Genomic DNA, 25,705 nt, shown 5'->3' on the forward strand with positions numbered 1-25,705 from the left:
GATGCTGGGGAGGGGCTGGGTGACATGGCACTGTTGTCATGTTGTATTTTGCAAGGGGGTAATGCATTTAGCAGCATAGAAGTGTGTCTTTTGATGACACAGCATTGGTGGTGTTTGTGTAGGTAGGGATGCACAAAATGTAACACTTCCAGGTGACCAATCTCAGGCTGGTATGGTTGTGACAGTTGACTGTCCCTTATGTCATCATCATTGATTGTCAGATGGTATGTGCCAGGGCTGTGTGCACTCCACAGGGGTGTGATTTTAGGTGAAGTAATTAGCCACCAGCTACATACGGGCTGCCTCACCCCGTGCCCTTTCCCCTCCCATGTGCAGCAGGCGTGCATGTGGTTGGGGATGTGGGGGCACCACCATGTCCACAGGCAGGCCCCGGTGTGTTGCAATGTTGTGCAGGACACATGCTGCCACTATGATCCTGCACACTACTGGGGGAGCGTATAACAGCTGCCCGCCAGAACGGTCAAGGGAGTGAAAGTGTGACTTGAGCACTCCGACTGTGCGCTCCACTGTAACCCAGGTTGCAATGTGGGCTGTGTTGTATCTTACCTTGGGTGGCGTGGTGGGGTTCCGAATTGCCGTCATCATGCGGGTGCTCAGAGGGTAGGCACTGTCCCCTGGGGAGGTGGTGATGGGTATCATTAGTGGGGTTGTGACATTACTCAGTATCTGACATGCATGCATGTGCTGTGGCATTTATACTCACCGAGCAGCCATGTATCGCCATGCCGCCCAGCTTCTAGGTCCCGGTTTAGGGTTGACATTCTGTAAATAAAACTGTCGTGGGTGGACCCTGGATAGTTTGCATATACTGAGGTGATGATTCCCTTGGCATCACATACTACCTGCACGTTGATGGAATGCCAGTGCTTGCGGTTTCTATAGATGTGCTCTGATGCCCTGGGGGGACGAAGAGCCACATGGGTGCAATCAATGGCACCTAGGACTTTGGGGAATTGTGCCACCCCGTAGAAATCCTGGACGGCAGCCTGCCTTTCTGCAGGTGTTCTGGGCAGGTATATGTGCCTGCGGACTGATGGGGGTGCAGTCATGATGGCCAAGACCTGGTGTAGGCAGCGTGACTGCGTGGCCTGTGACACCCCCCCCCACTATAGCACTTGTCCGCTGAAATGATCCAGTGGCCAAGAAGTGCAGTACATTGAGGACCTTCTCCAGGGGGCTGAGTGCTTGGGGAGCACAGGGTGGGTGATGTGAGGTCATCCTCCCACTCACTCACAGGTCGAGTAATATGTGAGGTGGAAACCTGTACCTCCCATACACCTGGTCATCACAAATCCCAAAAAGGCTGGTTCTGAGTTTGAAAATTCTGGGCCTGACTATCCTCCTCCTCCTCCTGCGGTATCCCACGACCACTGCTGCTAGGAACGGTATATTCATCCTGGCGTCTGAGCTTGTTTGTTGTTTGAGTGCACTTTTATGCTGTGCGGGTCCACGTACGCCTGCTTCCTGCTTCAGGATTAGCGTGTTTTTTTGGCGCACGTGTTAGCCCGTTTGAATCCATGAATACGTGTTTTGAACGTGCGTGTGGGCGTTCCGCGCATTTGCCTCCTGTTCTTCCCCAGTGATGCCTACATTTTCACGTGTTGTTCCCCATTCCACGTGTCTCGCCCTCTGTTCCTCCTACTTTTGTTGTGTGCACCGTGCTATGTGCGATTTCGCTGTGCACATAGTGCACGCTGTTTGGAGACGTGTGCGCCAGCGTGCGCCACCATAATTTTGGCGCACATCCTGGGATTTACACGCGCACAGACTTCCATGAATCGCTGTGCGCGGGTTTCTCTGTGATTTTTGCACTGGCACTGCGATTCGCATGCTTTCACACGCTTGCGCAGAAAATTTCAGCGCACATTAATTACATGAATCGGCCTGTAAATCTCTCCACAATCTTGCCCTCCCTTATCTCTCCTCTCTCCTCTCATTCTACACTCCCACCCATTCCCTTCATTCTGCTGTCCAAATTATTCTCACTGTTCCTCCTTCCCCGTATACCACACCCCTTTTCTTCTCCTTTCATCTCCTAGCCCCCCTTCACTGGAACTCCTTACCTCTCTCACTCCGCTCCATCTCTACCTTTTCTTCATTCTACACTTTCCTCAAATCTGTCCTTCTCCATTCCCCAACATGAAACCCCTCCCACCTTCTCCACCCTCCCCCTTACCTTATCTCCTGAATCATCTCCCTCCCCTTCCCTCTCCTCCCATTCTCACCTTTAACCCCATCAGTTTCACTCCTCCTCCTCTTCCCCACCCTTTCCTCTTACTTCTACTGCACTGCTCATCTTCTTCCCTTCACAATTAATTTTAGTTACTGTTTTCTTGGTCTGATTCTCAATTTTAAATTATTTCCACTGTTACTGTTATAATTTAACTTGTTATATTTATCATCTTGTTATTAAAATATATTACTCTAACACACTGTGAGAGTGATTCATGTAATTTGTGTACCAAAAAAACGAACATTTGTGTACCATTCCACCCACAAATCACCATTTATTAAACAGGGATTAGCATGCAGAATGGCACACAAATCCCCGTTTTTCAGTGCACAAATAACATAACTAAGCCCCTAGAATATTAGTATTACAAAACAAAGAATAGTTTTAATTTTATACCATTTGATTCACTATTAGTGCTTATCCTCAACACTAGCTCACTTTTTACTGTCATCTGAACCGCAGTATAGTAACACACAAATAGAAGAGTAGCATTCCCAACTAATTGTAGCTGCCTAATGCACAATCACACACCATCAGATACATCTTTACAATCATACGCAAACACACATGCATACAGCACACATATATTGCACAACAGCCCAACCCATGCCTTCTATTTTTTTGTTTCAACAGACCCCACAGAATGCCTACCAGAAAACAAGTCCGTAGAAAGCAATGCAGAAATAGAGCAAATGAAAATAGAAATTTCCAAAATAAGCATCCATCTCTGGCAGAGTTTGTACAAAAAGTTCAAACAAAACAGCTAATACAGTCATTTAGCAAAACTAAACAATCTTCCAGTACAGACATTTTTGCCTCCTCTATCAAAATGTAAAAGAAAACAGAAAATGATTAACAGAAATACAGGTACCACTACTGATAAAACTGTTCCTATAAATCGTGAGATATCAGGAAGTAACCATACCAAAAAAAAGTATATTAACAAAAATATTCCGCCACAGAGTCCTTCAGAATCTTATAAAATCAGGAGACAAATCATGCACAACACTTATAAAATACCGTAGAAAATTAATCTTAGAAGCTTTGATAGACAGTGCAATCCTTCTCAAAAGAAAGTTATTTATTTTAGTGTTACACAGAATGAAACCACTAACAAAACTAAGTACTAAATTACAAAAAAGCATATCAATAAATGGAATGTCAACAAAAAAAACTTCTTAAATATCTGTGGAGGTGAATGGAGTCACACCACAAGCACAGAACCATATTTCAATGAAGAAGCATACAAACAAAATCAAACAAACACAATTGCCATCCATAGCAGTGGACAAGGTTATGAAAACGTAATAATACCATAATGGGACAAGACATATTGCTTACAAAAATATCTCCAAAGAACTCAGAATCAATTCTCCATTTCACTGAACCAGAACGTCCAGTATACAAATGGCCATGCACGTCAATGTATATAACATTGCCAAAAAATCTTTCAAATCTTTACGCCAGTTCCTCAATCAGTATGTGAAAGGCAAAGACAAAATTAAAATAAAACTGCTGCAAAATTTGGATACTTGTCCAGTGCGCAAATACACAGGAATGCAAGGACATTCATTGGCCTGCATTTCAGGACCTATTTGCAAAAGCAGCTTCCATCATATCAAAATTATATCAACACATCATTCAACTATAAGAAATCTAGTCTATAAACTGTACTATGCTAAAAGTCTTGCTTTAACACTAGCCAATTTAAATAACAATCTTCTACATGGTACAGCCAAAGACCTACTCGAAGAAATCAACCACATCCAGAGTAAATATTTTGGATGTGAAAACCACTTTCAAAATGCAATAGCTTTACAACAGACTTGCACAATTCTGCACATGGCAACCTTCTACTACACACATACAAAAAAGAAATACTAAAATTCAAAAGAGCATCCGCTGAAATACCAAACCATGTGTGTGTTTGTTGCTGCAGAACTTTTTTATAAAAGTAACACAAAAACTATAGAAATAACATACAAAATAGAAGACAATGAAGATTCCAAATGGTTTGAATTAGCTCTCTACCTTATATCAGAAAGCAAATATGAAATAACTGACCCCTTAACAGTTTGCAGTCACTGCACTACAAAACCTGACAACAATCAAACTCCTTCATGTGCTATCACAAATAATTTGGAATTATTCCCTCTACCAAAACCCCTGCAACAACTCAATTTATATGAGAGCATCATAATTCAAACAGTACACCTATTCCAAGCAATAATACGCCATCAACCAAAAACAGCAGAATTACCTCCTTCTGAATTGGTGAAAGGCATTTGTGGCAAAGTAGTATATTTACCATTAGATCTAAAAGAAAATGTGCACACTCTAAGAGTGCAACGTCCAATAGAACAATCTTTAATTGTCTTAGAAAATGGTGTACCTACAAAAGACAAAAAAATTGGCAACTGGTAGATTTACATAAAGTTAGACAAGCCTTGCAATATCTAAAAGACAATAATGAATACTACAAAGAAATAAATATTGAAAAAAACTTAAGAGAAACAACTGAAATAATATAAGAGTTACCAGAAACTGGTCAATTTGAACTTCTAGATTCTGCTACAAAATCCAATATTTCAGACCATTATACAATTCATCCATTACACTCTAAAGACGCCACAGATGATGCACTAGACATGTACCAAATGCGACAAACAAAAGCATCACCAATCAGCATATTGGAAAAAAGTATAGAAGCACGTGCTTTTCCTTTGCTCTTTCCTACTGGCAAAGGAGGAAGGTACAATGATAGACCGACCCAGATAACAGCATCAGAATACCGCTCATTATGAATGTATTCTGAAGATGCCAGATTTAGACAAAATGTGGAATACGTATTCCACCTACTCTTTGAAAGTGAACTAGCAACTCTATGTTACGGAGTTGCACACACATTAAAATCAGGAACCCACTTTCGAAATATGTCAGCTACGCAATTACTACAATAAGTGCAAGAAAAAGAAAGACGTTTTACAATCAAGCACTACAAATCTGTTACCAAACATGTGCGGTACGAAAGAGTACTGGTTCCGATGTCACAGAGATGTACGTTGCATGATAAGAAACCTTGGGCCACCCACTTGGTTTGTTACATTAACTTGTGCAGAATGTGCATGGGAAGATCTACATGATTTCCTACGCAAATCAAATAAAAACAAAACAAACATAGATATACTAACACCTGGAGAACATTGCTCTCTAGATCCTGTTAATGTTTCAAGATATTTCCATCACTGCATCATTGCTATGATACACTTTATTTGTAATAAAACTGTTTCTCCCTCGGATAAGTTCAACACTTCTTTTGGAGAAAAGAATACCAAGCCAGAGTAACACCACATATCCACATGCTCTTAGGATTAAAGATAATCCTAAATTTGGTCAAGACAGTGATGCCACTGTGTTACAGTTTATCGAAAAATATGTCACTCATGAAATTCCATCAGAAGCAACAAATAGTGATCTTCATGCACACATGGTACAATTTCAAAGACACAAATGTGGCAAATATTGTCGTTGCAAATACAAAAACAAAGGGAAATACTACACCAAATGCCATCTTGGTTTCCCTAGACTGGTTACAGAAACAGGTGAAGTGAACAACTTAATGTCTTCAGTTAGACATAGTGTTAAAGGTAAATCACCTAAAAATACATATTACATAAAAAAAGAACAGAAGAAGCAAAATATATCAATGATTAGAATGCAATCATTGCCCTATTGTGGAATGCAAACATAGATGTGCAGTACATTGCAGACAATTCCACTACAGTTGCACGATATGTTACAGCCTACTTAACAAAAGCAGAAAAAACAGAGCTTCAAGACCTCTGGAATTACCTATCATCAGACAAAACACTGTCTCAGAAATTGTACAGCTTGGGCATAAAAATGCTCTCCCATAGAGAATGTGGCTGCTATGAAGCTGCATATCGTTTAAGCGGTACTGCTTTGTAGGGAAAATCTGAAAATATAGTATGGCTAAGTATTGGTCCTGCTAAATCTAGAAAAAGAGTTCTCAAATCATACGATGACATAGAAACAACAGCCAAGACATTTTAAAAAACAATTTAATAGACACATACTACCCAAGCAGAAGTACCACTTTGGAATCCATGTGTCTATACCACATAGCCCAAAACTTCACATACAAAAATAATATAAAACCCGATGAAAAAAAGGTAGATACAGATTAACAAATTGTGAAGGCAGCTTAGTAAAATTTACCAAGCCAAGTTTAATTAATCATATCAAATTGTCATTAAAAGCTCCTCAACATAAAGAACTATATTACATGTCCCTGCTACAAATCTTTAAACCATGGAGAAAAGAAGACGAAATACTAGATAACTATGACTCCTATGAAGACGCTTTCAAAGCAACTGAAAGCACTATCACTGATGTAAACTTTACACAGTACAAAACAATGTTGCACAATAAACAGCAACATGAAGAAGAACTCCAGGCTCAACTAGATAAGGACACTCCTGACAGTAGTCAAACTTCTGTAACAGGAAGCCAAGAACCACTGGGACAGCCACTAATAGCAAATGAGGCAGAATTAGCTATGACAGAAGTAGAAAACGCCATGTGTCAGTATGAAGATACAGAAGACTTAAGTACACTACAATCAAAACTAAACAATGAGCAGCATAGCATTTTTCAAGAAGTAACAAAAGAAATTGCACATGGTGTACAACATGAAAATAAAGAATGTACCTGCCAAAATTACAAACCTATACTATTATACGTCAGTGGTGAAGCTGGTTCAGGAAACACATTCTTAATCAAAATCATCAGCAAGTTCCTTCAACAACTGACAAACAACAAACTGTCAGCTGTTGTAACTGCCCCCACAGGTTTAGCTGCCTACAACATAGAAGGTGTAACTTTACATAGATTACTACTCCTACCAGTAGAACAGCAAAACAAATTAGAATATTACAAACTTTCTACAGAAGCTGCAATGGAACTATGCAGAGTGTTAAAACAAACTAAAATGCTACTAATAGATGAAGTGAGCATGGTTTCCAACCTAATGTTGGCTTTGATTCACCTCAGATTACAAGAAGTACTTAAAACAAACTATGAAGAGCTCTTTGGAGGAAAACACATTATTGTTTTCAGAGATCTTCTTCAATTGACACCAGTGAAAGGTGAACCAATTTTTAAAACCTTAGGACACAAACTCTGCTGGAAAACTATTGGTAGCATAGGAAATGTCAACCTTTGGCAACATTTCCAATACAGAGAATTAACAGAAAACATGCAACAGTCTACAGACCTCACCTACGCCAACATTTTAAAAAGAATTAGAGTTGTGAGTGTACTATCTCAATAAGCACAAGTAATATTAAAAACCCAGCACAATCATGCACTTTATGGGCATAACTCATGTGCTACTGATGATATGGAACAATTAGCACACAATAAGATCAATTGTATGGCCTTAATGCCAACTCTTGTAAGCTGTTCCAAATTCAATGAAACAATGTTGATGAAAGAAATGCAACCAATAATTGAAATTTCCGCAACAGACAAACTGGACGTACATGGTATGACACTACCCATGTGTGAACAAGCCACAGCAAGACTAAATACCTTAGAAATTTCTATCTCCAACACAGCTGGTTTGGAAAAAATATTCAAATTATCCTTAAACTGTAGAGTAATGCTTAAACATAACCTTGACGTGGAGCAAGGACTAGTTAATGGAGCACTGGGTACAGTTGTTGGCTTTCAAACATACCCAAGTGACAATAACATTCAGTTTGTCAATATTCTCTTTGACAAACTTTCTGAAATAAAAAGGATAGACCACTCAACAGCTCGATTCCTTCTCTTTAAAGACATGTATGTACGCAGAGAACAATTTTCTTTAGCATACACAGTCACCATTCATAAATCACAAGGTCTTACCCTAGACAAAGCATTAATAGATATTGGTAACACAGTCTTTAAAGAAGGCATTAGCTACGTAGCACAATCACGCTTGTGTACACTTGACAGTGTATTTCTAATCAACTTTGATGCAAATAAAGTAAACACTGATTGTCCTTGCAGTTTAGAATAAAATAGACTATGTTCTCTATAGACCCCATCTTAAAACATATCCTGTTCCACAAAAAAGAATACGCTGTAAAAGAAAAATAATTCAAACGGAAATGCATCAGAATCTCACTACAAATCCTCCAAAGAGACAAAAAGAAACAAATTCTTCATCAATTACCACAACCAAAGAAGAACCTATTACTCAAAGTAACTCAGGTACTTCTTCAAAGAAGCAACAAACACTACAAAAAAATGACTTGGACACAGACCTATCTGGTCCATTCAAATTTTCAAATATAACTAGTGTAAGTTGCTATGCAAATGTAGCAATGAATGTTCTATTTCAATTACCACCAATTGTTGAGAACATTTACTTACACAGTACAGACGAATTGTGTTTGCAAATGTTAGTACTTCATAGAAATGCAACAAACAAGCCGGACAACACGTATAGTGTTCATGGAATAAGACAAGAATTAGACTACTGTGATGGAATGGTGAAATTCACTCTAAACACACAAGAAGATCCACAAGAATGTGTAATGTACTTACTACAAGTATTGGAAAACAAAAACATACCTATAAAAGAAATCTTCCAGATTTCATACATGTGGAAACATACATGCACTCTCTGCAACAATGTGGCATAGGAACAAATCCCTAATGAGTGCTTCGTGTATGTATCCATACCTAATTGTGAATCCCTTCCATTTCAGCAACTTGTACAAAATGCAAACCATGGTAGATTATGTACTACCTGCAATTCAGGTAATCGCTCCACCATACTAAAACAAACACATAGTAAATACATAATACTAATGCTTCTACGTTACAATGCAGATGGTACCAAAAACAACCGCAAACTGACTGCATTAACACATGGTCAAGTATCACTTGGTAAGAAAACCTTCACAACAATAGGTATAATCTACCACGCAGGAGCCACAACCAATGCAGGTCACTACCCTGCATATATTAAAAAGAAATGTGGATGGTTCGAATGTAATGACAGTACCATTACTCTAAAGCAAAGATTACCAGAAAATCTTACAAACGTTTATTTAATATTCTTAAAATCAAAATTCAGTAACTAATCTGTACTTAAACATTAACAAAACTTCAATTAAATAACTATAAACTGTTTCAATACGCCAAAAGGTATCTAACTGCCCCAAGATTCTACAACAACCAAACAGATAAACTAATACCACTAAATTATAACAGAAAATAGACAGTTAGAATACGCCAACAGGTATCTAACTGCACCAATATTTTGCAACAACCAGACAAATAAATCAATACCACTAAATTATACAAAAAAAACACAGTTAGAATACGCCAACATGTATCTAAGTGCTCCAAAAATGTGCACCAAGCCAACAGATAGGACATTAGTCAAAAACAACAAGTATACAGTAAAAACAATCAAATAAATAGACTGTAGCATAACAAAAAAGGTTTTTTATCTACCACACGGAAGGCACAACCGATGCAGGTCACTACACTGCATATATTAATAAGAAATGTGGATGGTTTGAATGTAATAATAGTACCATTATTCTAAAGCAGAGATTACCAGCAAATCTTACAAACACTTCATTAATCTTCTTAAAACCAAAATGTTATAACTAATCTGTACTTAAACATTAACAAAACTTCAATTAAAAACCTATAAACTGTTAGAATACGCCAACAGATATCTAACTGCCCCAAGATTATATAACAACCAAACAAATAAATAAATACCACTAAATTATAACAAAAAATAAACAGTTACAATACGCCAACAGGTATCTAACTGCTCCAAAAATATGTAACAAACCAACAAATAGAACATTAGCCAGAAACTACAAGTGAACTCTGAAAACAAACAAAGAAATAGACTGTAGCATTACAAAAAAAGTTTTTTTTAATCCGACATGGATTTTTTTTTCCCACAGACCCAATGATTAGAAAAACACACACAGAAACTGAGCAAATAGCACAGTACACTGTTTTGTAATCTACTAAATACGAGGGTCAAAATGAATAAACAATGTCTATTATTCAATGCTATAAGTCCTTACAAACTACCAATACTAACATAATCTTTTCTTTTATCACAGAAATTGACAAATAATGTATGTACTGCAGTTACCAAACCAAACAGTAAGTATATTACAATAAGTACAACTCATAAATACTGTTCCATAACACAACAACTAAACAGTCATATAACTTCAGTCTTGAATGCATTGACCATGCACCCAAGACTCTAGAACCTGGCCACGACCACCACAGCATATCACACCCATGAAAGCTTACAACTTTGGTACTTATAACTTTGATCTTGCCTAAGCCCTGGCCACAACTACCACATAAACCCAAGAATCTAGGCCCTGACCACAACCACCACATGCACCCAAGACTCTAGGCCCTCACCACAACCACCATATGTACCCAACACTCTAGGCCCTCACCACAACCACCAAATGCACCCAAGACTCTAGGCCTTCCCACAACCACCACAGCATATCACACCCATAGATCACACCCATAGAATCAAACATTTAAACCATGCCATATAGTCTTTTTAATGTCTGCGGACACCATTTGTGTTCTTAGAAAGGTTTCAACTTGCCTATGAACAGTATGGACAGGTACAGTGTCTTTAGGACACCCCATATTTGTTTTTTATGGACATCCCGGATACCATGTGTGTTCTTAGAACAGTTTCAACTTGCATGCGAACAGTACGGACAGGTATAGTGCCCTTAGGACACATCCATTTTCATTTAATTACGGACATCCCGGACACCGTGTGTGTTCGTAGAACAGTATCACCTTGCCTGCGAACAGTACGGACAGGTATAGTATCCTTAGGGCATCCCATATGGGTCGATTGTGGACATCAAGGACAGCGCGGATTTCGGCGGACACAACAAACACAACAGCGGTGCCTACTACCTAAATAGATACAATATTTGAACCATCTCTTACCCCCCACCATCCCCAAACAGTCTTACAGACCAACACACTTGCGAAAATTGTATTTCCCCACCATTTGTCACTGCGCTGTCCGTGGACGTCCACGGATAAAAGATGGCGGGCTTTTCCAAAAATCTGATGCACGGCACGCTCTCCACCAACCAATCCAATGTCCGTGGACATGACACAAGTCGATTAGCCAATCAGGACACAGAAGACCTAACATAGTTATCACTAATATTTTTACCTACTTTTTGGTCATTTTTTGAAAAACTACTGGACGGATTTGGTGAAAATCCATTCAGCGGTTTGGCGTGAGCAAAGTTTTTCCCCCACAGTCTATGGGGAAAAAGTCATTTTGGGATCCCCCTATAAATTTGCCCCCCCTAGACCAAACCTCACCAACCTTCTCAAAAAAATTCAGAATGGGCCATATACTTTTTCTGTAGAGTTTGGTGAGAATTCGTCCAGGGAGAACAAGGTTATAAGCCGCCCAAAAACTGCTCTTCCTATGGAAACAGCAACTTAACCATAACTACCGTGGCCGTGTAATAAGGTTTAGCTATATATACACTATTCAATAACAAACTTTGTACTCTGGTAATTCTATAATGGCAAATCGATAACATGCCATGTGGTCGCACACTTAGGGCCTCATTACACGGATGCCAGTAAGGGTTTACCGCTACCGGTATTTTACCGGTACCGGTAAATCCTTACCGCCTTACTACGAGGTCCCTTTGCGGGTTGGGGAACCAACCCGCAAAGGGACCAGGGAGCTAATTACGGTACCGCAATTTGCGGTACCGTAATTAGCGCCTTCCCCATTCCCATAGAGCCATATGGGGCAAAAATGGAAATGGGGAAGGGCAATGGGGGAAGGGGGAATTCCCCTTTCCACCAAGGCCATGCCGGTATTTTACCGGCATGAACCATGGCGCTAATGGCACCATGGTTCACTGCCATCCGTGTAATGAGACCCTTAGACTTTAGATTCCTTTAAAATGCATCAACTGCTGGCAGTTAAAATAGAGCATACAAATATTTCAGTAAGCTGCATCAACATAGACAATAAGAAAAGAAGGCAGGTTAAAGTTAAACAATGGCAGAATTATTTCTTTGCATATAGATGCACAATTCTGAATGAAGATCCCCCCGCCTGAGCAACGTGTAATAAAGAGTTAACAAGTCCAGTCCCTACATGTTCAACATGCCTTGCTTCTTGGTTTAAAAAGTTCTACCACCCCAATGGACCTGAGTTGGAAGAGTTTCTTCGATGGTTCGTCAATGGGATCCTTCTGGGGGGAACTCCCTTTCAAGCAGGAGCCCCTGTGCATTGAAAAACTCAAGGAAAAATTGAACACCAGCGGCGATGCTGCAGCTTCAGCCTTCACGGTGCTCTTCGATGATCGATCGCCCTGAGAAGATGAGGCATGCGGTAAACCTCAATGCAAAGTGTTCATTGTCACAAATAAGACTTGGTGATGGATGCAGGCCCAGCAGCAGGCATCGTGTGTTGGGAGTCATGTTCAGCGGTCCTCTGGCCTGGCTGTGCTGCAGCCGCAGCACGTACTTTGGCATAGCTTCATTGATGAGAACTCAACCACAGGCTTGACCTTTGATCTTCACTCCGTCAGTGTCCTCGGGACATCTTTGCCAGCTCTGGTGGTGGGAAACCCACCAGCAGACTTTCCTCAGTAGCCGTCTATTTAACTTTCTGCGGCGGGACAAAGTGGTCGAAGTTGATGGCAAGGGAGCCCTCTGTGAAATGTTCTTAGGCAAGTGAACCCACAGGGGGGCCTTTAAATCAGTAACACATCATACAAGGATGGGGATGTAGAATAACTCTTACAGCAAATAATAAGACTGAATCAGGAAGCTGGCAAAATGTGTCCTCCGACTGTTTTATTATTTTCAATTCTCTGAAACAGGGAGTTACAATGGACATCAACAGATATTCGATCAAGCTCTTAATCATTTTACATAAAAAGTAGCATTTAAATAAAGAAAAATGTGTCATACATGACGTCATACTACATGGCAAACTAAGAAAAACATACAGGAGATTGTGATTGGCTTCAGGGGAACATCTAAGTATACTTGCTTTAAGGGATCAGGTTGTTATTGGGTCTCTACAGTAAGGTGGACAACTTATGTCTACCCCTAGTGCAAGTCATCTTCATCAGTTACTAGATACATGGTACACCATTGGCTATCAAACTACGAGGCCCTTCAATATAGTGCCCTCTACAATTGGTTGGCACGCTTGTACCCTTCTGGAAAATTTGGCTCACTAGCAGCACATAAGTTGGTACCCTAAATTCCAGCGGGTGTACTTGACAGTGTCTCCCCACCCAATTAGCCCAACATCTCTCATTGCTCATGCTGTCTGCCATTCAGATTGTCTTTGAGCATGCCCTTGTAAAGTACCACGGCTCCTGAGAATAAAAGGGAGTATAGGTACACTCTTATCATAGTTCTAGTCTGTACAGCCAACTCCTATTTCCATTCTTGACTCAAGTGACAGACCGTATTTAGGCATGTTTTGCAGCATTTAATTGTCTTGAATTTTTAAACTTTGCACGCATGGTGTTCTTTCTTGCACCTTAACAAGGGCTGATTCTGCTTCTCACATTCATTGTTCTTCAAAGATAGATAACCAGTTCTTGGGCACTCCATCCTTTGACACCAGGCCAGACAGATATTCCAGGCCTTTCCTCGATCTTCAGCTGCTTTCTTACTGTGACACAGCCTTCCGATCCTTCTTTATTCACAGGTCAGAGCTTACTAAAAGTGTGACACTGATGTCCAGAATCTATATAATGGTGGCACCGTCTATTCCCTACGTATAGTTAGCCTTTAAGATCACTTAGTCTACTTGCATTACTGCATCTGTACAGTTATAAAACAGCTTGCATTTTCTGCATTGCTCTTCACACATACAATCTTCATTCCACATATGAAAATATACTTGATTCTTTACTTCGTATTCTATAAGGTCTTTGCATCTTCTTCTTCGACCATTCTTCTCAGTGTGTCACACTCATTTCTTGTGACATCACCGGCCTCTTTTTCTCTCATCTTTATATTCCTTCAGGGACCTCATCAAATAGGGTCTTCTCAATGGATACCATTTCTCGAAGACTCTCCATAAAACTGGTGTCATGCATGCCACAATGTCCGGCTTCAAACATATAGGCATAATGGGGGCGGGACTTCCTGCAGAGGCATTCAGCTGCTCCTCTACACAAGAGTGGAGCTTTCTCGGCTCTGGGCAACAAGCAGCATGGCGTCAAGGTGTCAGTGCTTCTGGGTGACGTGATTCAACTGGATTCCAGCGGTCACAGAAATCTTCTGAACATCAGTCGACGTCAATGGACTTCGATGTCCAGACGCTCTCTTCAGGATTCTCGGCGGCCCCCTTCTCTGGACGACAGACTCACGGAACTGGCTTCCAGTGTGCCTCGATGAAGAACAGCAGTTTTTGATATGATGGTCCCCATAGTCGGGGAGAGGTCCCCTAGCCAGGTCCTCTCTCGAATCAGTCCTTGACAGACTCAACAGCTTTTGTATTACTTCAAAGGAAATGCAGCAGAAATCTTATTCTTCCAACTGGGCTTCAAAGATGAGCTTCAAGTTTCAACTTCAGCTTCTGAGCAAATTGGTAAGTGAGAGGTCGTCAGATAAACACATCTGTCCCTCATTCACTGTGGCTGAGCCAGGCTCAGTCAGCCAATCACTCAGAAGGGCACTCATGAAGGCAGGCAGACAATCAGGCTCACAGGCATTCAAGCCATTCACTTCAACCCAGACACCCATAACAAGGAATGTGGATTTGGGCAAGCACCCATCGTTTCAGCACACTACACTGCATTCATGTCAGTTTCAGGCAGTACTGTCTCATTCATTGTGTCAAAAACACAGAACCAGACACCCATAAAATAAAATGTATATTGGTCACACACTCTATTCACACAGGTCTCACCCCAAGAGTATACCCACAACACGCAGTCACTGGGAATGCTCCAGCCAGTCTGGCCTGGACGTGCCCATAATTCCAGATATGGTTCTTCCACCCAACAGTCAGTCAGGGGAAGGGACAGAGTCAGGGAGTCCCAGGATTTTGGGTAAACAGGCAATAGAAACCAAAAGGCCCCAGGGACCCCAGCCCATACCCTTCTCTGTGCCAACACACATGTGCCCAAAAACATACACTAGGGGTACAGGATTGTACCCCACCCATCGGTGGAATAAGGGTATCCCAAGGGTCTCTGCGCACCACAACCAGAAATAGGAAGAGCTGCACTGCCATGGGTCCCTACTGGACTCCTGTGCAGAAAACAACACAGAACACAAATGATAAGGTAGTACGGGACAAGGACATGGAGGCCATGTCTCTGCAATGCATTTCCAGTATCACAGTGGCATGCTAGCATATACATTGGAAGAGTCATAATGTATTTGTATTATTCCAATGGGATGCTTGCATATACCGTGAGTGCAGGTATTATTAAAATATTTTACAGTGGACATGCAAGAGGCTGTCTCAGGATTACACACATTACCCTAAATTAAGAGCTAAACTGCATGGAGGAGGCACTCGTGGAAGGTGTTCAATTTACTCTTAGTATGTAGGCTGGTACGGTGAGAGCAGTTTCAGACAGCATTCAAACTTGCAAATGTGCTGTGCCAAATGGGAATTGCTGGATCATTACCACCTTCCCATAAATGTATTAACTCACATACTTTCTCATGAATACATGTAAATGTTTGCATTCAGAAAAATTCATAAACAGGCACAAAGTAACTGGCACATAGTCACAGCTACATGGATGTACACACTGGAACATGCAGCTAACCATCCATCCATATATCTTCCCTCTCTCACACTCACATGCACAAACCCTCACATATGCATGCATAATCATACTAACATACTCTCACATCAGTTACAATATATGTACAGACAACAATGCATGGAGATGGCAGGACACATATTAGGAGTTAAGATCGTGTGATGACAGGTCTTGAAATATCTGGAGAGGGAGTTCGAAGAGACAGCATAGGGAAACATGTCTTAGAAAATTAGAGGATAAGTGTGGCAGGAGGAAGGACATATAAAGGAATATGAGTTAGGAGGTACTTACCCACACATTGGATGCAATATCATCACACAATATAACCACTATGTCCTTGGCAGTGCTCCAGGACCCTGCTGGACATCATGGAGGGAAACCTGGATATGTGCGGTTTTTCCATGTCCAAGACTCAAAACAATAAAAATACCCTTATACAGAATGTGAAGGGTTTTGACCCATGCTGAATCAATAGACTGGGTAGATGTGGGGATGAGCTGCTGCCGCCCATCATTCCATCCCAGAGTCCAGGAGAACCGCGCAGTTGTGCGCATACCAAAAGCGCCAGGGGTGAAAGGTGGTGCCAAAGGAAAAATAGCAGCACCTGTCAGAGCAAAAGCGCTTTTAAATCACCTCTGTTTCTTTGAGGGCAAGCTCCAAATGTCAAGTTCAAACATTGCAAGATAGCTAATACCGGAGACCTTTGTTCAAAAATCCGTTTTACTGATGTCAAAAAGTTGCTGAAATCATGGGCACAAGACCACTCTAAAGATTCAACCTTCTTGTGGGGGGGTTCCACATAACCACTCTAATGTAAGGATGCCTATCAAAACAATAGCAAAAATCTCCTGTCAAATTCAAGACAACTCCTAAATGGATGCAGTACCGACAAATTCCACAAGGCGGTGCTAGCGGTCTAAACTCTGACAGGAGAACTGAGTTCAATAGCTGACAAAGGGACCTGAGTCAGCTGGACTTCAAAGCCTGTTGGTTAATTAAAAATCTTAGCCCCCTGCTGTTCACAGAGGCCAAGAGGCTGGGAAACCTTAACACCTCAGAGATTCCCACACCAGGAGGCAGGATATCACATGGCCCTTCTGAGTGAGAAGGAGGGGTTTTCCTTCAGCTTGCTGACGCCCACACAAAAGACTCTTCCCCTTGAATGGGGTATGTTAATTTTGAGTGTTTCCTGTCAACAGCCCTCTGCCAGCAAGGAGAGACATGTGTTTCCTGACCCACCCAAGCTTATGGAGGCGGACCCAAACACTTTGGGGAGTGGAATTGAAGGCAAATATATGTTTCATAAAAATACTGATAACTCTTTGTAACCAGATGACAGAAATGTGCAATTTGGGGATCCTTAAAATGAAAACTGTGGCCACAATTCAAGACCAAACTCCAATTTGTGTGATGTTCTGGTGCAAAACCCCGCTAATTATGAATATTGCAGACACAGTATTTAAGCTAGCGACCTGGAAATTTACTGGGATATGTGTAGAAGGGGGGTGTACATTTGTATAATTTTTGATGAAAAACCAATGTAGCAAAACCCACTAAAATCGAAAATAAGTTGCCATTTTTGAATGCAAGCTCCTAGAAACGCCAGAGTCAGAACAGAGACTACCTTAAGCAATGTGCAATATGTACATGTAATGTCAACCACTTGTGTACCTGGGAAATATGTATTTGGATCAGAAATAGATTTGTGTGCACATTGACCAGGCGAGTGTCTTTTCTGCAGGTCATAAAAATGACATCACTCTGACACACTATCCCTTCCCAAATCAGGGACCAAAGAATCTATTGACCTATCAAATTAAGAGAGGGGCAGGCTTAGTGAAGCCAGCTTCTCCACCCACTTTCTAAACACATAAAAGCAGACAGTGCAGGACAGATAGATATTCAATTCCATTTGCTGGGGAGCGTGCTGACCGACGACTTCACATCCAGAGATCCAACACTTAGACTTCCAAGCTAAACAGAGACTACAGAACTTTGAACCAAGAAGGCCCACTGCAAGCAAAAGTATTTGTCAGCAGGCCTCAACTGAACTCTTCAAATAGCCGGGCTGAGCTGTTTGATTCTGGCCTAGAACCCTGTGTCAGAAACATCCAGAACCAGGAGCCATGCTGTGTCAAGAGAAGGCAGAACCCGATCCAGAGAACCGGTGCCTAGCAGACCCAGGACAGCAGAGCAGAGCTGACCTAGACGTTGTGAGCAGAACCGCCCGAAGTCCAGTCCAGTTGACCCGATCCATGACGAGGCCCAGTCCTTCTAAAAATATAGTGTGAGTACTGCCAGAACTGTGCGAAACCCAATCCCTTAATTAAAATAATCTAATGCAAACTATTTTAACCTAAGTAGAACTGCCTCCTAGTAATCCTGTCATCTGTCATTCTAAAGCTGCAAGCTGTCATCTGTCATTCTAAAGCTGCAAACTGTCACCTGTCATTTTGAGTTTTACTTTAAATCCGAAAAACTACCTTTACTAAATCGTCCATATCTCTAGAACCGACTTGCTACTCCTTATACTTTTGCCGTAATAACGATTCACGCACTCACGAATTTTACCGCGATTTGCGATTTAGCCTGATTTCTTCTCCAGTAAAAAAGTCAGCAGCTCCTTGCTTTCCTTTGCTAAAATTCGTTTAACCTGCTAGTTACTCATAGAGCATTGCTAAAGTGAGCCTGAACTAATATAAAGTAGCCATCACCTACCCTGAACCTCTAGAGGGAATTAAAAGCAATTTTAGCACCTTTTGACTTCCTTGCACACCACATTAAAGTAATTTGCCTGTGTTTCAAACTTCTACCTGTTTTCCTCTAAGCTTGCTGGGGGGGAACTGAATTTCGTATTGTATTTGATTGCATTCCTGAGAACTGTGTGTTCCTCCTTCCATTTCTTCCATTGCATGGGGGGGGGTAAATTGCCAGAGAAAAAGTGATTATATTGGGCCTCATTACGACCCAGGCGGTAAGTTACCGCCTGGGCCGTGACTTTACCACCATGGCGTAAACTACGTTTACGCCATGGTGGTTGGCGGACTTACCGCCCCATTCCGACCTTGGCGGGGCGGTAAGTCCCCAATCCCCATTTACCCTTCCCCATTCCCATTTTTGCCCCATAGGGCATAATGGGAGTGGGGAAGGCGTTAATTACGCCACCGTAAATTACGGTGGCGTAATTAACTCCATGGTCCCTTAGCGCCATGGTTTTTAACACCTGCTAAAAGCAGGTGTTAAAAGCTCCATGGCGCTAAGGGACCTCGTACTCAGGCGGTAAGGGTCGGCGCTGTTTACGCTGCCGTAAACCCCTTACCGCCTGGGTCGTAATGAGGCCCATTATCTTTTGCTAAAATCATATCAAGTTATTTCTGTACTGCATTTCATTCCTCATTGCTTTTCCCTTGAAACCATAAACGTATTTTCGCTGCCTTATCCATCCTATACCAACTCCTCATTGATTGTAAAGAGGTGTGCTAGTGTCAGATTACCCATTGCTGATCAACATTATATTCATAAGTGTGATATCAATTATTAATTTATTATAAAAGTGATATATATATATATATATATATATATATATATATATATATATATATATATATATATATATATATATATATAGTTTAATTTTTCAAATAAACCTTTTAAAGTTGCAAAACAAATCTACTTCTTGGCTCGGTGGGATCAGGGGGATTCTAAGAAAGGGGTGTTATACAAGGGTTCATCATCCAGATTATAACTTGCCATAAAAATATATAAATAAGGGCTTCCCTTGGGCATCCCAGACAAGGCACTGACTTAGTGGGATTGCTTGATTGAAGTCACTTACAAAGTGCACTTGTGCAGCTTAATACAGTGTGCTAACTGACGGGATACATACATCCGGTCGGATCACCACGCTGTGGTACGCTGTAAAGCACTCCTCAAAGAAACGCTCTAAGGAAACGGTCTGTTTTGCAAAATAAAATACAAACTTCTGTAAGTCAGGAAGGAACTCAAATTCCAGAATGACGACCTTGGTAGATATGAAGATAGCTAGGGAGCACCTCTTACATAAACTGTTTGCGAGAGGTGAATGGTCTGAGCAGGACCAAAATGTATGGTTGCAGGCGATCACACAACAGGTCACTACAACTGGGTCAGATACGTGGAGAGATCAGGGTCCTTTACATGTGGCCCTGAGTGAAATAAATATATGGCTTCTAAGGCCAAAAATGAACACAATAAGATTGCCAGGATAGCGGCATATTTGTATCTATATATGGGAGCCATGCAGGACAAATGTGCTGAAGGCCACGATCTGGCAAATAGGCAACAGATGGCGTTAGAAAAGGCCCAATCTGACCTGGACTCTTCTGAGCAGAGGCTGCACAGGAGCCAGGAGTCAGAAAATGATAGTAGACAGTACATCATTAAAATAAAGGAGGATATGGATATCCTGCAACAGGAAAAGACTGACCAGGATGCCAGAATTCTGGCCTTGCAGAAGGAGCACCAAGACAGTTTGGACTCCCTACTGCAGAGCCAGAAAAAGCTGGAGCAACAATTAGATTTCAATAGGGCATGTGCTAAGCAGGTAGTCACCCTGCAAAGCCACCTAGATAGGGAAAAGGCAGAGAGCAATAAACTGATCCTGAAAGACCTGGATACCCAGGCAGAGTTTGATCAAGAGCGCCAGAAAGCTGGTGCCCTTCAAAGGCAAAGGGACGACCTGGCGGCACAGATGCAGACTCTTAGTCAGGAAAGGGACACCTTAGGCCAGGAAGTCTGCCAATTAAAAGAAAAAATTGAAGAAAATCACCTGGCCCTCCAGGGGCTGGGTGACCTCCAAAAAGAGCATCACGACTTGCTAGAGCACACCAGGAGGGTGGAGGAGGCTCTGGCAAGAAAGGAGCAGGCCAGTAGGGATGGGACTCAGGAGGTAACCCTTCTGCAGCAGAGACTGGCACAATACTCCAGGACCAATCAGGAGGCACAGAGAGAAAATGAGGCTCTCTGTCAGCACAATGATAGGCTCCAGCAACAGGTAGCCATGCAGGAGAGACTGATAGAGTCTAGTAAGGTCTTATCTGAGGAACTGAAAGCACAGGCTCTTGCATTGCAACATGGAGCAGGGGCTGACAGAGATGAGGTTCGCTGGGAAAGGGAAACGCCTGAGCATAACCACAGGAGCCCTGGTACCAGAGGCCTTCATCTCTCCCAGTCCCTGGACTCTGCCACCCCCATGTTCCCTGGCGCGCATGAGCACAGGGCCACAGGAATGGCAGATTACTATCCAGCCAAAAGTATGGGGCTCATAGGCCAGTACAACCCAGGAATGGAGGGGCGGGCATCCGGGTATGGGCACCCAAGCACAGTGCAATTTAGCGGGGAACCCCAGGAGAGTAGGCCCATTAAGGGCATCCTGAAAACCTCTGCCCAGTTAGGTCAGGGGGGGGTGCCCATCAAATCCTGGCAGCAAGGAGGGATCTGAAGACTCCTCTGAGCGTTACAGGACACAGGAGACCAGGTCCCCACATTCTGCCAGCCATTCCCAGGCTCGCAGAATCCGGGAAAACCTGGAAGATCAGACGGGCACCTCTGGGAGCAGTGCTTCAGAGTCAGAGGATGAATGGACCAGGGTGACCCGAACCAAAAAGGCCAATAAGACAAAAAGGGCATTGCTTAAGGACCCATTGAAACAAATAAAGGCAATAAGGAGTGTCATCACGCCTTATCATAAGAACACCAAGTATTCGGTTTGGGAACACTTGGAGCTCTATGAGCAAATGATGGAGACTTTCCATTTGAAGGACAGCAGTAGCTGCATCCAGTACGTCAAATCGACATTCTCCCCAGAATACTCCAGTTTCTTTGCAGGGCTGGAGGACCAAAACCATTCAAGATGGTCCGCATATAGGGTGGCCATCTTGAAACATTTTTCTGTTCATAGAAATCCTCAAGAGGCTCGCAAGGCAGCCTACAATTTGCAATGTGGGGAGGATCAGGCCCCACAAGAATTCGTACAAGAATTGAAGCGTGCCTTTGCGCAGACCACCAGAAGGGTGCGCACGGACAGCAGAGAATTTGTCAATACTTTTTTCCATGCCTTGCCCAAATACATCAAGACCCAGCTAGTGAGAGATTTTCACGAGAAGAGGTCACTAGACTGGGTCATTGAACAGGCTACCCGGATCTATGAGGTGCAGAAGCCCATAGAAAATAAAAGTAATGCGCAGAAAAACCCCAAAACCAACAGCACCCCTGGCTGCTGCTAAGGTGGCAGAGGTAAAGGTTGCCCCCGTTTTAGATTTGGAGTTGGGGGGGCCTAAAAACCTGCCTGCACCAAATAATTCACAGCCCAGAAGGCCCTCGGGCCAGTCACAGACAGGGAGTCGAGGAGGTAGTCCCACAAATGGGGTCCCTCACTCCCCTGATTATGTAAGTCCCCGCTACAAGGGAAACCGACCCATCCTGGGTTATCTGTGGACTCCTCCAGCCCAAGGGGGGGATCCAGCCAAGCACCTGACCCAGGGAACTTCCCTCCTAACGTCCCCCAGGAGGGCAGAAATTCACCAAATCCTGGGCAGAACTTTTTCTCCCAGGTATCCACCCAATTTCCAGCCCCAAAATGATCCATCCTTCTTTCCCCAATTCCCTGAGCCCATACAACCTAATCAGGGAGAGGGGAGGCCAAGGGTGGAGGGGTACCCAAATCTTCCCAACCCAGGTATTACCAGAGAAGGGATAGCTACCCTTCCTGGGATCAGCCCAGGGGAGAAAATAGAGCCCTGTATCAGCCTGAGCGGGTTTCCCAGTTTGAGCACCAGGTCCAAAATATGGCACAGGATCTGGGTCACATACTGAGGGCTCAACAGAACCCTCAGATGAGCATGCCACCGCAGAATGCCCCAAACTCTGGACCTGGTGCTCCAGAACAATGACGGGGGCAGCACCCCGATAACCCACCGGTTCCCAGGGAGGAGGCACAAGGGGAAGGGGGGTGTAAAGCCTTGGAGGAAGCTTCCTTCCCAACTTGTAAACAGCCCCTGGAAAACCAGGAACCGGAAACAAAATCTCCTGCCGCTGAAAGCCTGCCTCCCAAGGAGCAGAGGGGGGGTAGGAGAAACAAAGGACCCAAACAGACCCACTTTGTGGAGGAGGTACGGGTCTTCCAATTTGAGGGAGAGGGATCCTCCGAAGATCCTGGGAAAAGGATCTTCTCCTTCAGAGATGGGGGAACTCCTCCCAAGGAAAAATGGGACCCAAGGGATGCCAATTCAGATTGGGACGATGTGGAGACTGAGCTACCGCCGCCCATCATCTCATCCCAGAACCGACAATACCAAAATCCCATGGGTCAAACCCATCCGGATGACTGCCTCCAAAAAGGGAGGGGGGGGCGGTCCAGAACTCGAAACCATTTCCAGTTGCCAACTTTTTCTTTCAGCTTCCCCAGGCTCTCCACAGAATTCTGCCCAAATCTCTTCGCTAGCAATGTCCAAAACCAGAAAGTTAGCCCACCAGTTGTCCAAAAATGTGCATTATCTGTGCCCCCTTGAGTAAAAGGAGGGAAGATATTATGCCCCGGTACAAGTACAGGGGCAGGGTACAATTTCGGCACTGGTGGACACTGGATCCCAAGCTACCCTTCTGTCCAAAAGGGCCTTTTATTAACTAAATGCAGGAAGGGGGGAGAATTACCGTATTCCTCTCACCTCTCTTCCTGGACAACTACAGAACTTTGACGGGAAGGAAATTCCTGTCAAGGGGACTGCAGATTTGGACATCAAAATTGGGCAACACAAGGTGAAACACCCGGTCATAGTAGTGACTCCAGAGGGCACCCCTTGTTTACTAGGGAATGACCTCCTGAGAAGGTTGTCATCCCTAATAGATTGAGTAAACAAGGTCCTCTGGACCCAGACTAGCCGACCAATAAAATTAAAACAGAGTGTCAACCAGGTTAGTTTAAACGGCACCTGCCACATGGTTGAACAAAAATCTGACCAAGTAGAATTTCACTTCCAGAACAACCAAATTCCAGACGTGACAGTAATAGCAGTAGGACAACAGACTGGTGATGGGGGGTCCTCTCTATTTCTGAAAATCAACCTTCCTTCCAGTTTAAGGTGGTATTCCACACTGGAAGGAAACACTCTGAAATTCTTTACCAATCCACAATCAGACACTCCCACTCCTATAGTCCAGAAAGAGGTCAAATCAGCTCAGAGCCTGGCTGATATTCAGCAAATTGGAGAGCAGTTGTTCATCCCTGTTCAGTTAAATGATGGGAAGGACTCTGTTCTCGCCCGAGTGTGTGTGAACAACGGTAAGAGCTTCATCAGCGAAGCCATGTTCCGCCAACTCCCAAAAGATCCAGCCATTCCCACATTCAAACTGATAGACAAATGGGAAATGGATCTGGAAACACCCAATTCCAAACATCTCCTGCCAAACAGTTGTATGCTCAAAATCTCCATTGGCAACAAGAGCAAAGTCCATAATTGTTGGGTCGTGCGAGACATCACTGCCGCCTTTTACTTAGGCAGTGACATTCTCAATCGCTTCGCCATTAGTTTGGACCTAATAAACTTCAAAGCTTGGTCCCGATTAGTGGATAATCCCATGGGCTTTGATGATCAAGAAAAAGCATTTAGGTCAGCTCAATTGCTACCTTATGCAGTTGAAATTCAGCTTAAAGAGGAAGTCACCATCCCAGAAAGGACCCGACAATTCTCCCTGGAAGTGAAAGTTAAAAGAGGACAAAAATTGAAAAACCCTGATGCTTATATTCATCTAAATGCTTCTCTCCAACAGCAAGGGTTAGGGGTAAACCCAACACCATTAGTCAACATAGAACATGACACCATTCCAATAGAGGTGGATAACAGCGACTTACAGAGTATTACTCTAGCCGCAGGCACCATCATGAGAATGGCAGTTGATGACCGACATTTATCCATTGATTTAGGAAATGAACTGTTAGGACCAATCCCCAAGGACTGTTTTGACAGTGACAGTGAGGACAATACAACACCAGACAGGATTTTCACCCGGCATGGGGGGAACTTCCTGGTGTACACTTCTTTCCCGTATGGTAAGGAAGATGTGACTTGTGACTTCAGAGGGGATGAGGTGATTTTCCAGGTCCATGAGGGCTGCCTTTCCCACTTGAAGCCTCCGGTCCAAATCAGCACTCTGACCAGGGACTTCTCCACCCAGCTGGAGGAGGCCGCTGAGATAGCAAAACCAGAAGTCTTTCCAGGCTTCAGGCAGATGTTGGAAGAGATAGTCAACCTAGCTGATGCCTTTGTGACTCTGGAACAGAAGAAAAAGTTGAAACAAGTTTTCTTGGATTTCCAAGATCTCTTTGCGGTAGACTCATATGACTGTGGTCGCACCGACATCCACATAACAACAATTCCCACGGACCCTGGCATGACTCCAGTGTTTGTGAAGCAATATCGCTTGCCTCTCGCATCCATGGAGTCCCTTACTGAAATAATTAAGAACCTTGAGTCCCGGGGAATAATCCGTCCAGTCCACAGCACTTTCAATAATCTGGTGCTGGGAATAT

Source organism: Ambystoma mexicanum, chromosome 5p (genome assembly GCF_040938575.1).
Source record: "Ambystoma mexicanum isolate Mex_15411 chromosome 5p, UKY_AmexF1_1, whole genome shotgun sequence".
NCBI classification, from domain to species: domain Eukaryota; kingdom Metazoa; phylum Chordata; class Amphibia; order Caudata; family Ambystomatidae; genus Ambystoma; species Ambystoma mexicanum.